Here is a 13,055-nt window from a genome sequence, read left to right on the forward strand (position 1 = left end):
AAAAAAAAAAAAAAAAAAAAAAAAAAAAGCTAGTTGGGGATGTGGCTCAGTGGTGGAATGCCCCTGGATTCAATCCCCAGCACCTAAGTAAATAAATAAATAGAAATAAATGACATTCCATCTCTGCTAATGTGTTCTTACAGCTCTTTTCCTCTGCATTCTTTGATTACTAGTTAGCTAAACCCATTTTTAGATTCACAAACCCTTATATTTCTGCTTTACAAACTGCTTATTACTTTCCTTTGTCCACTTTTCCTGAGCTGCATTCATTTTTTTTAATAGGTTTATTTAAGATTTTATTGTATGGTGGAAATATTAACCTTGTCACAAGTTCAAATATTCTTCTCAATTAATTATTTGTCTTTGAATTTTAGTACCTGGTATTAGTGAGACAATTTTTAAATGGAGGGAAAGTCAAACATATCACACTTTTCCTCTAAGATTTTTATTTCAGTTATAAAATTTGGGGGGATAAAACTCAAGGCCTCATGAACTTACTAGGTAGGTAAGTACTCTACCACGAGCTACACCCCCAAGGTTTCTCCCTTTGTATGTAGCATGTTAGAAAATGCCTTCCCACCCTTAATTTATAAACATATACACCTGTATTTTCTTATATTTTAAAATTTAAATCTCTAACCCATCTAGAACTTAGTTTGTCATAATTTAAGAAAAGACCCTAACTTTATTTTTTCTAAATAGTCAGTTAGCCCATTCAATATGGTTTAGTGCATGATCTATCTTCTTTGCAAACCTGGGTTGTGGTATTCATGAACACTAAGAGAGGTAAATACGTCCTTGACACTGGGAGAGGCCAATGGCTGCTGCAGCTCATGTGGATGCCACCTCTTTCCCCTCCTCCTTCTTGTCCAAGGAAAGTGATAAGCACAAGGACAAAGCCCTATATGTGAAGAAAGGCACAGCGGATAGAGTGGGAAGGGTCTGGGTTTCCATTGGCATCACTGAGCAGGAACACTGGCCCCAGACTCAGAACCTCTAGATGCTTCAACCATCTACCCAAACCAGCACTGGCTGTACTGCCATTCACTTCTCAACTTCTACGCCGTCCTTTCCTCCTTAATTTCATAATAATCGTAGTAACAATTTCTGGGACTGATTGTTGTCTGCCGGGCACTGTGCTAAGCATTATTTTGTTTGCATTATTTCATTTGATCTTCCCGACCACATCACTAAGAGAGATCCTATAGTCCTTCCCTAATTAGAAGAGGTATTGAGGACAGTTTTTCAGATTAGATTAAAAAAAAAACCCACAAAACAAAAAACACTGCATTACATGTACCCATCAATGAGACGCCTCCCTATTTCAGAAACATTAAAGCAATATCAGTTTAGCTGGGGGAGTGGTGCACACCTGTAACCCAGCTCCTTAGGAGGCTGTGCCAGGAAGATCACGGTTCAAGGCTGGCCTGGGCAACTTAGCAAGACCTTGTCTCAAAGTACAATTTTAAGAGAAGGACTGAAGAGGCATGTTAGTGAGAAAGTGTCCCTGGGTTCAAGTAATCAGTATTAAAAAAATATATATTTTTAAGCTTGAAAAAATAAAAATTCTGTTAGGTAACTTTTTAAAATAATTAAAAAAAATTTTTTTGTAGTTGTAGATGAACAGGATGCCTTTATTTTATTTGTTTCTCTTTATGTGGTGCTAAGGATCGAACCCAGTGCCTCACACATGCTAAGCAAGCACTCTGCCACTAAGCAACAGCCCCAGCCCAATAATAAATAATTTTAAAACAATAACTAAAAGCATCTTATTATTGAGGATATGTGGTATCATCCCCATAGTACAGATGAAGATACTGAGACCAAGGATAGAACAACTTGCTCAAAGACATACTACAAAGCTGGGCACAGTGGCACATGCCTATAACCCAGCTACTTGGGAGGCTGAGGCAGGAGGATTACTAATTTGAGGTCAGCTTAGCGTTGCCTAGTAGGTGCAAGGCCTCAGGTTCAATCCCCAGAATTACACACACACAAAGTTAACTTTCAACAAGGTAAAGGTTTACTGATAACTAGTAGGGAGACTTTTTCTCCCCTTGTTTGAAGATCTTCACTTGGAGGTAGATGCCAGTCCTCAGCTGCAGTTAGGACCTGTACATGGTTCCCTAACCTGGCCACAGGTAGAGGGAGTGTCTCACCTCAGTTCTTCTGATCACAGGTGCCTAGGTGAGACCCACCATGTTTATACTCCTACTTCCATATACCAGCCTTGAACTGGCTGGAGCACTAGGCTGACATTTCAGAACTGCTGGATTTACAGCCTGAAGTCCCCTCTAGCAACAGCATTCTGTGACTCACCTGGACACTGTGGACTCAGTTTTCCCTCCCTGCAGAAGGGACCCACAACTTCAGCCCTGTCCATTCTGCAGGGACATTGTCACACTCAACAGCCTTTTCTACAGGTGTTGGTACTGCAAAACACCTGGATCCAGAACATCAGGCCTCTCCATGGGGTTTTCAGAGCCGAGCCAACAAGAAGACGTAGGGGTTGTGTGTGAAGCTGGACCTTGACCCCCACGGCGACCAGGTCCACTTTCAGTCTGGAAGAAATCTCCCTTCTCTTCAGTAGCTCCATGGACCAGGGTTTACAAAGGCCATTCTCTCACATCCCAGGTGCAGTATTTGGATAGTATTCCCCCCAAATTCATGTCCTGACAGAGAACATAACCTGACTGAGCTGCAGGGGCTTTGCTGAGGAAATCAGACAAGGATCTCAAGATGAAGTCAACCTGGTGTTCAGAGACACACATGTGAAGACGGAGGCAGGAACTGCACTGGCATAGCACCGGGTCAAGGAATGCCAAGAGCTACCAGCAGCTGGAAAAGGCACAGGAGGATTTCTCCCAGAGGTTCTGCTGGAAGGACCTGCCCACACCTTGATTTCAGACTTCTGGCTTCTAGAACTGCCAGAGAGTACATCCCTGTTGTTTTAAGCCACCGAGTCTGTGGTTACTGGTTAAGGCAGCCCTCAGAAACTAATATACTAAGTAAACATTCTGATGCTTGAATTAAGGCTAGATCACTTTAGCTATGGTTCACAGAATTCAAGATGACCCCAGTGACCCTTGCCTTTGTGTATGGGCAGGACCTGTAAACACAAGACTGATTATACTGCATTATCTGCCAAAGGGATTTTGCAGTTCTTAGTTGACATTAAGATAGGGAAGGAAGCTGGGAAGAGTGGTGCATATCTGTAATCCCAGCGGCTTGAGAGGCTGGGGCAGGAAGATCATGAGTTCAAAGCCAGCCTCAGCAACTTAGTAAGACCTTAAGCAACTCTAAATAAAATATAAAAAGGGATGGGGATGTGGCTTAGTGGCTAGGCGGTTTAATTCCCAGTACCAAAAAAAAGAAGATAGAGAAGTAAAAGTGAGGGTGTTCTAGGAACCGAAAGTGGTTCCTGTCAGGCCACCAACAAGAAAGTGGGGATCAGTCCTGTAGCCACAAGGAGTCACGTGAACTTGGCAGAGCCCCACACACCCATTCCAGAGGACAATAAAACCCCAGTGACCCTTGTCTTTGTGTACCTTATGGTTTTGTGGAACCCTCAGCAAAGAAGCCAGTCACACAATGCCCAGATTTTTTTATTTTTTTTTTTTTTTTTTTTTTTTTTTTNTTTTTTTTTTTTTTTTTTTTTTTTTTTTTATTTTGGTACTGGGGACTGAACCCAGTCCATTTTACTTATTTTGAGAGACAGTCTTGCTAAGTTGCTAAGGCTGGCCTCAAACTTATAATTCTCCTGCCTCAGTCTCCCGAGTCACTAAGATTATAAGGTGTGCACCACTATGCCCAGCCAATGCCCAGAATAGAACTGTGAAATGATAAATGGGTGTAGATTTAAACCACTAAGTGTGCTGTACTAATAAGCTTGCCTGTTCTGACAGACAGACCTTCACTCTCCGGAGTAGAAAATGACAAGATCTGGTCACAGGCAGAGCACTGGACCTCTGTACTTCTTCCTGGTCAAGTTAACATCCAATTAACCCAACCCACTATCAATTTCAAATACATGCCCACTAAGAACAGTAATCGTGGAAATGAGTGGTAATTGCTTCTGACCTTGCACCAGACAGCCCTTCTGGCTTCTAACATCAAGGTACAGTGAGTTCTATGTGTTAAGTGAATTCTGAAGCTAGGAACCAGACAGGAGTGTTGCTTAGGAGAGCAGCAAGTGATGGAGAAGGAGTAAAGTCGTGTGAGTGCAGATCTGAAAGGGCATTCAGCAGGGAGACATTGAGGGGCTGCGGTTGTGGCTCAATGGCAGAGCACTTGCTTAGCATGTGTGAGGCACTGGGTTCGACCCTTAGCACCACATAAAAAGGAAACAAAATATAAGGCATGCTTTCCACCTACAACTACAAAAAAAAAAGAAGGGAGACATTGACAGAACATTCAGTGTATCCCAGGACAGCTCTAGATGCAGAACCCCATGTTAATCAGGGGTGCTCACCTCTGTCTCCGCATTCTGTCATATAAAAGGTGAGTGGATTAGGCTGGGGTTGGGGCTCAGTGGTACAGCACTCACCTAGCATGTGCAAAGCCCTAGGCTGGATCCTCAGCACCACATAAAAATAAATAAAGGTATTGTGTCCAACTACAACTAAAAAATAAATATTAAAAAAGAAAAAAAGGTGAACAGAGTCAAGTAAATTAGATCAGCATCCTAATGACTGAAGCAAAACGATCAGAAAAAACCTACCACCCAACATTACAAAAATGATTAGGAGGGTTTTTCACTGTTTTTAGAGAAAGAAGTTATACAGAACAAAAGGGGAAAGACTAAAATAAAACTAAAGATTGTTATAAATACCAGTATAAACCTGCTTATATGTGTGTGTGTGTGTGTGTGTTTTAGTTGTAACTGACACAATACCTTTATTTTATTTATTTATATGTGGTGATGAGGATCGAACCCAGGGCCTCGTACGTGCTAGGCGAGCGCTCTATCGCTGAGCCACAACCCCAGCCCCAAACCTGTGTATTCAGATACAGAAATTGGTGTGCACAGGTTGGTGTACATCTGCTTCCCAGCTTTCTCTGCCAAGAGGCCTAGAAACAAAAGTAATCCCAGTAGCAATAAGCACAGTAAGCAAACACATCTTAGTTTCTAAACACCATTCTTTAATAATAAGCTCCTTGGAGAAGTGGAAGACGCTAGGGCTGGGGCAAGGAAGTGACAGGATAAGCAAGGAATACCTTATAGCACAACAAAATAAATAAAAAATAAAATGACATAAATAGAAGCCATTGTGGTGGCACACACCTGTAATCCCAGTGACTCAGATGGTCAAGGTAGGAGGATCATAAATTTGAGGACAGCCTCAGTCACTTAGGGAGATCCTGTCTCAAAAAAAAAAAAAAAAGGACTGGGACTAAGGGTATAGCTCACTCGGTGGTATAGTGCCCTGAATTCAATCCCCAGCATCCCCGGCCCACAGAAAAAATCAGGGGCTTACCAAAAAAACAAAACAAAACAAAAAACAAAACCCCACAGGAGACAAAAAAAAGGAGCTCTTAAGACGGCCAGAGCTGAAACAATCTGAGCCACAAATAATGATCATACAAGATTTTAAGTTATATAATAAAATCTGATATAAATGGGGTAGATTCCCAATTGATAAATATGGAAGGAAAATAGAAAATCGTTAGGCAAATACCACAGTAATCATTGTTGCAAGAGATGCACAGATGGGTGCTAAAATTAGAGGATGAAAGCACAAGAAGAAAGAGAATTGCAGTGACTCAAAGCACTGCCTGAAAGTGCAAAGCAAGAGCAAGACAGTAACTTTTCCAGTGTGGAAAAAAAAGGTGATCAGGTAAACAGCACCAGTAAGAAGACCCACTGAGCAGGCAGGGGCTGAGCATGGGAAAGGACTCAGGTGCAACCCCCAGCACTCCCCCCCGCAAAAAAAAAAGACACCACCAATGATGAATGCCTCGTTACCATGCTCTGGAAAAGATGCAAGATCATTCTTGTGGCGGGGTTGCTCAAAATGTATGGAATTCTAACAAGGAAAGCTGGGGAACCAATTTGGAGGAGACACTAAAGAGAAAAAAACTAAAAGCAATGGAGGATGACAATTCAGATCCTAGAACAGAAAAAGGACATTATGAAGATCCTGGTGACAACACTGTGCCAATGTTGACTTGCTCTCGATAAGTGTACTACGCCATAGGAATCTATTTTTGCAACTTTTTGGTACATGTAAATTCAAAATAAAAAGTCTAAAATTTAAAAATAAAAGGAAATAGTCGAGTAAATTATGATTCAGCTGTAAGACAGACTTAATAGGGAGAAATTCTGATGCATAGGTAAGACGTGGGCTGGGTGCGGTGGCGAACGCCCATAATCCCAGGGCTTGCCTGTAATCCAGGCGAGGTGCTAAGCAACTCAGTGAGACCCTGTCTCTAAATAAAATACAAAATAGGGCTGGGGGCTGGGGCTCAGTGGTTGAGTGCCCCTCAGTTCAATCCCCTGTACCAAAAAAAAAAAAAAAGTAAGAATTAATATGTACCCACTCGGACCATAAAAAGCAACTCCAAGGAAAGATGCCAATATGCTAAAGGAGACTGCCTCAGACAGCAGGATCATAGACTTTCCCTTCATATTCTACTTTTATTTATAATAAGCATGCATTATTTTTGATAATAAGAAAATGTAGTTTACAAAAATACCAAACAACTATCTGGGGGATTTGTGGAACTGAATAGTGTCTGGAGGACTTGCGAGGACTGCTCAGGTAGGCTGGAAAGGAAGGTGTGATATGCTTCGGAGGCCCAGGGAAGAGGCAGGAGGTTGGAGTTCAGTGGACTGGTGGAGGGAACATGGACTTGGGGTCACAGGGTTGCTCAGGATAAGAGCCGGACCTCCAGGACAGGGCTACTGACACAGAGCAGTCGGTGTTTGATGTGGAAATAGCTCAGAGTTCTTTAGACTGAATCCTGCAAAGATTTTGGACCCAACTTCTCTTCCCTTCAGCCACTTGGCCTAGCTGGCCACTCTAAAGTATTCACATGACCTTTCTTGGCAGGACCCTGCTCCCTCTCCCGTCTTCCTCACTCTCAGAACTTGGCCCAGTTCTGCTCACAGGATGCTTCCAGACCATTCCTGCCCCTCCATGGGCCTGGTTGAGTACCTCATCTGTTCCAGTCACTGGAGCTCAATAAACACCACCTCAGGGCATCAGGCGCTCCCCACACTCACTTTACAAACTTGGGGATGGAGTGGGATCTGGCCTGTCTTCATGGAGCAGACTCTTAGATGAGCTCCACTGGGTTTTTGCTAAGCCCCTCACCACTGGGGAGCCATTTGTCAAAAGCCAATTGGGCCTATGCTCAAACCTCTGTATGCTGGTTCTACTTACTTTTATGATTATAATTCATTTAAATAGAAACTGAATATGAAATGAAAGAAGAGTTCTCATTTCTATGAAAATTAAATTTAAGTGATGGAGAACAGCAATTCTAAGATTTTAGTAGGGGTCCCCGAGATAAAAACTATTGTATTATAATATTAAGACATTAAATGCTTTTTCACTCTCATTTTTCAAATTGAAATGATATGTGGTGTAACGTGTGGCAAACCTGTGCCTGTATAGTCTTGAATTTTCCAGAAATTTCTGGAAATTTTAGGAAATAATAGGATATAAATAATGTCTCCAGAGATTAACTCAAGTTTGTTCTCAGGACTCTGAACATAGGTTTGTTTGTTTCTGATGTACTGGGGCTTTTACCCAGGAGTGCTTAACCACTGAGCTGCATCCCTAGCCCTTTTTTAATTTTCAGACAGGGTCTAAGTTACTTAAGGCCTTGCTAAGTTGCTGAGCCTTGCTTTGAACTTTCGATCCTCCTGCCTCAGTCTCCCGAGTCGCTGGGATTTCAGGTGTGTGCCACCTTGCCCGGCTTTCACTACTCTTTTAATTTTGGAAAATAGTTATTTTACAGCACATAATAGATATACTTTCTAACATAATGGCTTTATTTTTGTTGTTTTAAATGAACTAATAACTATTTCTGAATTTCTCAGTTTGAATTTTTAATATAGTAAATACCCACACAAAAGCAAATATTAAGGGATTCTAGGATCCAAAAGTATGAAAATGCCTAATCTAGAAAGACTTTTCACAGATGGGCGTAGTGGCACTCCTGTAATCCCAGCAGCTCGGGAGGCTGAAGCAGGAGAATCGGAAGTTCAAACTTAGCAAAGCCCTAAGCAACACAGTGAGACCCTGCCACTAATAAAATACAAAAAAGGGCTGGGGATGTGGCTCAGTGGTTAAGCATCCCTGGGTTCAATCCCTGGTTTAAAAAAAAGGTGGGGGAAGGCTAGGGATGTAGCCCAGAAGAATGCCCCTGGGTTCAAACCCCAGACAGGAAAGAAAAAAAAGACTAGTTACAAATTAAATTACAATTAAATCAGGTGTGTGTATAAAAGAAGTAGGATTCTAAATATGATTTGCAAATATCTTAAATATTCACTTTTTTAAAAAAATGGAAGCTAATTAAATAGTTGTATTTCACCTTTTACCCAGCATTTCCACTTCATAGAATTTATTCCAGTCATAAACATAGGCAATGCCACTTGTATAAAGTTAATCATTGCAGCATTGTAAATAATGGGAAAATAGTGAAAACAACCCAAGGCGGGGGCGGTGCGGGGGTGGTTAAAAAAAGACAGTATTTCCATAGTATGGAACCCCATGCAGCTACAGAGAAAAATGGTAAGAATCTTCCATGTGCACATGTGGAAAGAGCTGATACAGCTGCTGTGTGCAAAAGGTGCCTGACAGACTGATGTCTAGACACTTAGAGCATTTACAAAAGGGAGGGGCAGTTTTATTTTTGATTTTCACTGTTTTGATCTTTGAACTATGTGAATATAGAGCCTAGTTAAAAACCTTAACAAAGAAATCAGGGAATCACAGGTGATGGATGAAGGTGCAATTTTTACATACAATTTGGAAGTCTAATAAAAAACCTAGAGACTCAAATAAAAGACCTTTTATTTTTAGTTGGCCCTAAACACAATCTAGAAAGGGTTGGGGTAGACTGCAGTGATAGAGCACATGCTTCAGGCCCTGGGTTTGATCCCCAGCACTGCAAAGGGGGAAAAAAATCTTGGTGAGTAAAAATAAGTGTTTTTTGAGATGTATTACTTAAAATAAGTTTTTAACTTAAATTCCCCCTCCCCCCCCTTTTTTTTTAACCAGGATTGAACCCAGGGGTGCTTAACCACTGAACCACATCACTAGTCCAATTTAATATTTTTATTTAGAGACACAGTCTCATTGAGTTGCTTGGACCCCTGCTAAATTGCTGCGGCTGGGCTTTGAACTTGAGATTCTCCCCAAGCAGCTGGGATTACAGGCATGTACCACTGTGCTGGTCATAAATTCCTAACTTTTAACAGAACTTTTTTACTAAGAACAAATACTGAATGCTATAAATTTAGGACTGTCACCTTCTCATTCCATCAAACTCCAGGACTCTCTGGGACTTGATGCTGTAAGAAGGTTAGGAGGCCTGAGAACCGTCAGACCTCTGTTGCCAAGGCAGGGACTTAGGTTTCCCAGGCTGGGCCCGCCAGGCTCCCTAGGCAGGATTCTGTGGCTGTCTGGCCTCTAGGCAGGCTCCTGGCCTAGTGCAGGTTGGAGGGCCCGGCAGGCAGCTCTGCCTCCAGGTCTCAGTTGGGCCCAACTAAAAGCCCCCTCTGGGAGACTCCATGGCAGCAGGGGTTCAGAGCCCTTGTGGTAGGGCAGGCATAAGGCCCTGGCTGGCAGCAGTCCCATGTTAGTAGACTCTGGACCCCCTTATCACCTGGCAGTCTGACAACCTGCCAAGACTCTCGAGGTCAGAGAGGGCCTACTGCAGACATCTAGTGTGTCTGTGTCCTGCACACACACAATGCGACCCTTTCTCACATATGCCCCTATTACCAGGGAGTCTGCAAAGAAAAAGAAGTAGGAGACTCTCCCAGAAGAAACGCCTGTGGCAGAAACAAAGACCATCTTTCACCCCAAATATATGCAGGGACAACTGACCTCTCTCCCTCCATGTTCCAAGGAAAAGACTGGGACTACTGGCAATTTCATCAAGTTTATGAATGAAAGTAAAACATTTCTTTGGTATTCCTCAGAGTAACTGGTGACTCAAGGCACCAATTAGCATCTCTGGATCTAGTGTCTTTCATTTTAAAACAAAGCCCCTCCAGGTAACATGCTAAGTCTGTGGTTCTGCAAAGGCACCAGGTGTTCAGGTGTCAAGTGGGAACAGGAGGAATTACTCTGGCAGAGTGGGGAGAGGGAGGTCCCAATTCCCAACATACACAATCAACTCACGGCAGCACAACGTGGATCCCAAGCCTGCTGATATTTGACATGGCCCAATTATGGAGTGTGAGAAGGTAAGGAAAGAGGAAGAAGGTAGAAAGGATTTGAAAACAGGAACAGCCCCATGACTCATACATATAGTGTGTACGCGTGTACACACATGTGCATAAACACACACACGCACACAGGTATTGTGAGTCCTTCCTGGCCATCATTGGCCCAGTGGAGGAGTATTTCTTCTCTGAAGAAATCAAAGTAGTTTCCAGAATTAATGGTAGAAAACATATCTTTTCCCTAAGAGTGCCCAGTGTGGGCTAATCCCTATCAGGCCATGGAAAAGTGGACCACCCAGAATGGCAGGGAAGTTGTGCCCAGGTACTAAAGAGGTGAATCCGTCCTATGTCTGAGCTCAGACCAGCCCTAAACTCAATCTGCCTATCAGCTTCTGTGACCCCTAAATAGCCCACTCCATCCTACAAAGATGATAAAGATGACAAAGAGGCCTCTACCTGCTCTAGGCACAATCTCAAAGTGCCACAAGGCAATAAGAATAGACCCACAAAGGTTAAGAAATGTCCCCTGCTGGACAGTGATAGGGCCAGGATTTAGACACAGGCCCACCTGGCTGACTCCACCCTCCACCCATCGCCCAGCACATCTCTACTGAGAGAGTGCTCTGGTTTTGCCACCTTACTCTTAATCTGGTGCTCTTTCTTCCCACCAAGAGTCTACATTGGAAGGCAGGGGACAGGCCTTCTTCCTGACCCACCATAGTGGCTGTCACAGGACCCAGACCAGCCCCTGTACATTGAACTTAGCTCTTCTTCCTGAAGCAATGCTGGGTTTAGATTTTTGCTCTGAGAGTCACAGAGCTCTCATACCCTCAAGGAGTCCACAATTCCTGCTCCTCTTCTTGCCTAAATGACAAGGCCAATATACCCAGCCACTACTCCCTCAGGTTTGTTGGTTTCTCAGTTGATAGCTGGCTCTCATCTCCCTCTCCTGCACTGCCCCCACCCCCAGGGTCCCAAAGGCCAGGTAAGCAATAAAAGTTAGATTAAGCAGGGCCTGTGCTTGTAATCCCAGTAGCCCAGGAGGCTGAAGCAGGAGGATTTCAAGTTCAAAGTCAGCCTCAGCAACAGCGAGGTGCTAGGCAACTCAGTAAGACCCTGTCTCTAAATAAAATACAAAACAGGGCTGGGGATATGGCTCAGTGATCGAGCACCCCTGAGTTGAATCCCAGGTCCCCCTCCAAAAAAAAAAAAGTTAGATTAAGCAGGAAGAAGGCTCTGGTCCTATCTTTCTGAAAGAAAAGACAATACCCAGGGTCTCCCCACTCCAGTGTTCAGTGCCCTAGTCACACCTGCAAAGCAGTCACAGAAAGAGAACACTACAATATCTCTTGTGTTCCCCACCACTTATGGAAAACCACCTAAGCCTCCAAGAAGAAAGGGAATATGTGACTTTAATTCCAACTACTGAAATTTATGATTCTAGACATTCTTCCCCTTATTCAACAAGGAAGAGACAAGTTCCTCTCAGTTTTTAGGGCTTGTGTTTTAAGAGGTAAGGGTTACAGAATTTCATGTACATACTGTGGATAAGAGATCCAATCTGATCTTAGTGCTGACCTGAGCCATCCCCAAGGTTGCAGAGCAAGTTAGGAGCTGAACCCAAATAGAGGCAGGGTGGCCTCCCCACTACCAGTCCCCTCTCTACCCTAGTATCACCACCCACCCCCAGCAGGGCATCTATCCCAATGGCAGATCTCCTGGGAAGGGCACTAAAGCCATAAATCCAAATCCAAGCTGCTCCAGAAGAAAGGGTAGGGTCAAAGCACTCCTGTCCCTCCTCCTCCCCACAGGAGAGCACTCAGCCCCTCACCAAGTCATACTCAGGCTCCCCTAGGACACACACGTCATTTAATTATCTAGAGAAGCCAATCTTTTCACTCGGACACTAAGATTCTTAAAAGTGAACCCACAACCTAGAGCAGAGGATATTTTCCTCGCTTAATTGGCCCTCAGGATCACATGGTGAAAACGCTTGAATGGCTATTTTGTCCCATAGCCCTAAAACACCAAAAGGGGGCAGCCTGAACCAAACTACCTAACTTGGTCAGTACCGACCAAAAATAACCAAAGAGCCATCCTCGCGGTTAGCCAGGCTTAGATCGGTACCCCTTCTGCCGTGCACCAGCTTCAGCTAGAACATTTGGGGCATTGATCTTCAGCTGTTAGATGGTCTGGTGGGTGATGGGGTACACAGTTCCTGGAAAGCAAAGTCCAGACACCGGAGCCCCATCAGACCTGTCCTGGGGCAGGGCATCGGATTTGCTCATCCACGATGCTTTTTCTCTGACCCTGCGCTCCGTGTTCCCAGGCTCCAGGAAGCGTTTCTCAACCTTTCCGCTCGGCTATCGACATTCTGGGTGCCCTTGTCTGACTCACACATCCCAGGCAGTCCAGCCTAGGGGACCTCAATGTGACCTCCCCCTCGCCATCGCGGCACCGCTGCCAGGTGCCACTGGGACCCGGCCGCCCCGGAGTGCGCGATACCCCGAGAGTCTCCCGGTCTTTGAGCACCCCCGACCCCCCACCCGGTGCCCTCCAAGCCTGGAGGTGCGTCGCGGGTGCCCATCCTGCGCGTCCGCTCTGCGCCCTCACCCTGCAGCCGGGCAGGTCCGGGCAGTGGGGCCCGCGGCCA

At 44.2% G+C, this 13,055-nt stretch overlaps 1 protein-coding gene across 2 annotated transcripts in view; it reads right to left on the reverse strand.

Moving 5' to 3' along the window:
* Slc39a14 (solute carrier family 39 member 14) overlaps nucleotides 1–13,055 on the reverse strand; it is a 47,227-nt gene that overhangs the window by 33,900 nt on the left and 272 nt on the right. The gene's annotated exons all lie outside the window — the stretch shown is intronic.

The sequence above is a fragment of the Marmota marmota genome, unplaced genomic scaffold, assembly GCF_001458135.2.
Source record: "Marmota marmota marmota unplaced genomic scaffold, marMar, whole genome shotgun sequence".
In the NCBI taxonomy this organism is placed as follows: domain Eukaryota; kingdom Metazoa; phylum Chordata; class Mammalia; order Rodentia; family Sciuridae; genus Marmota; species Marmota marmota.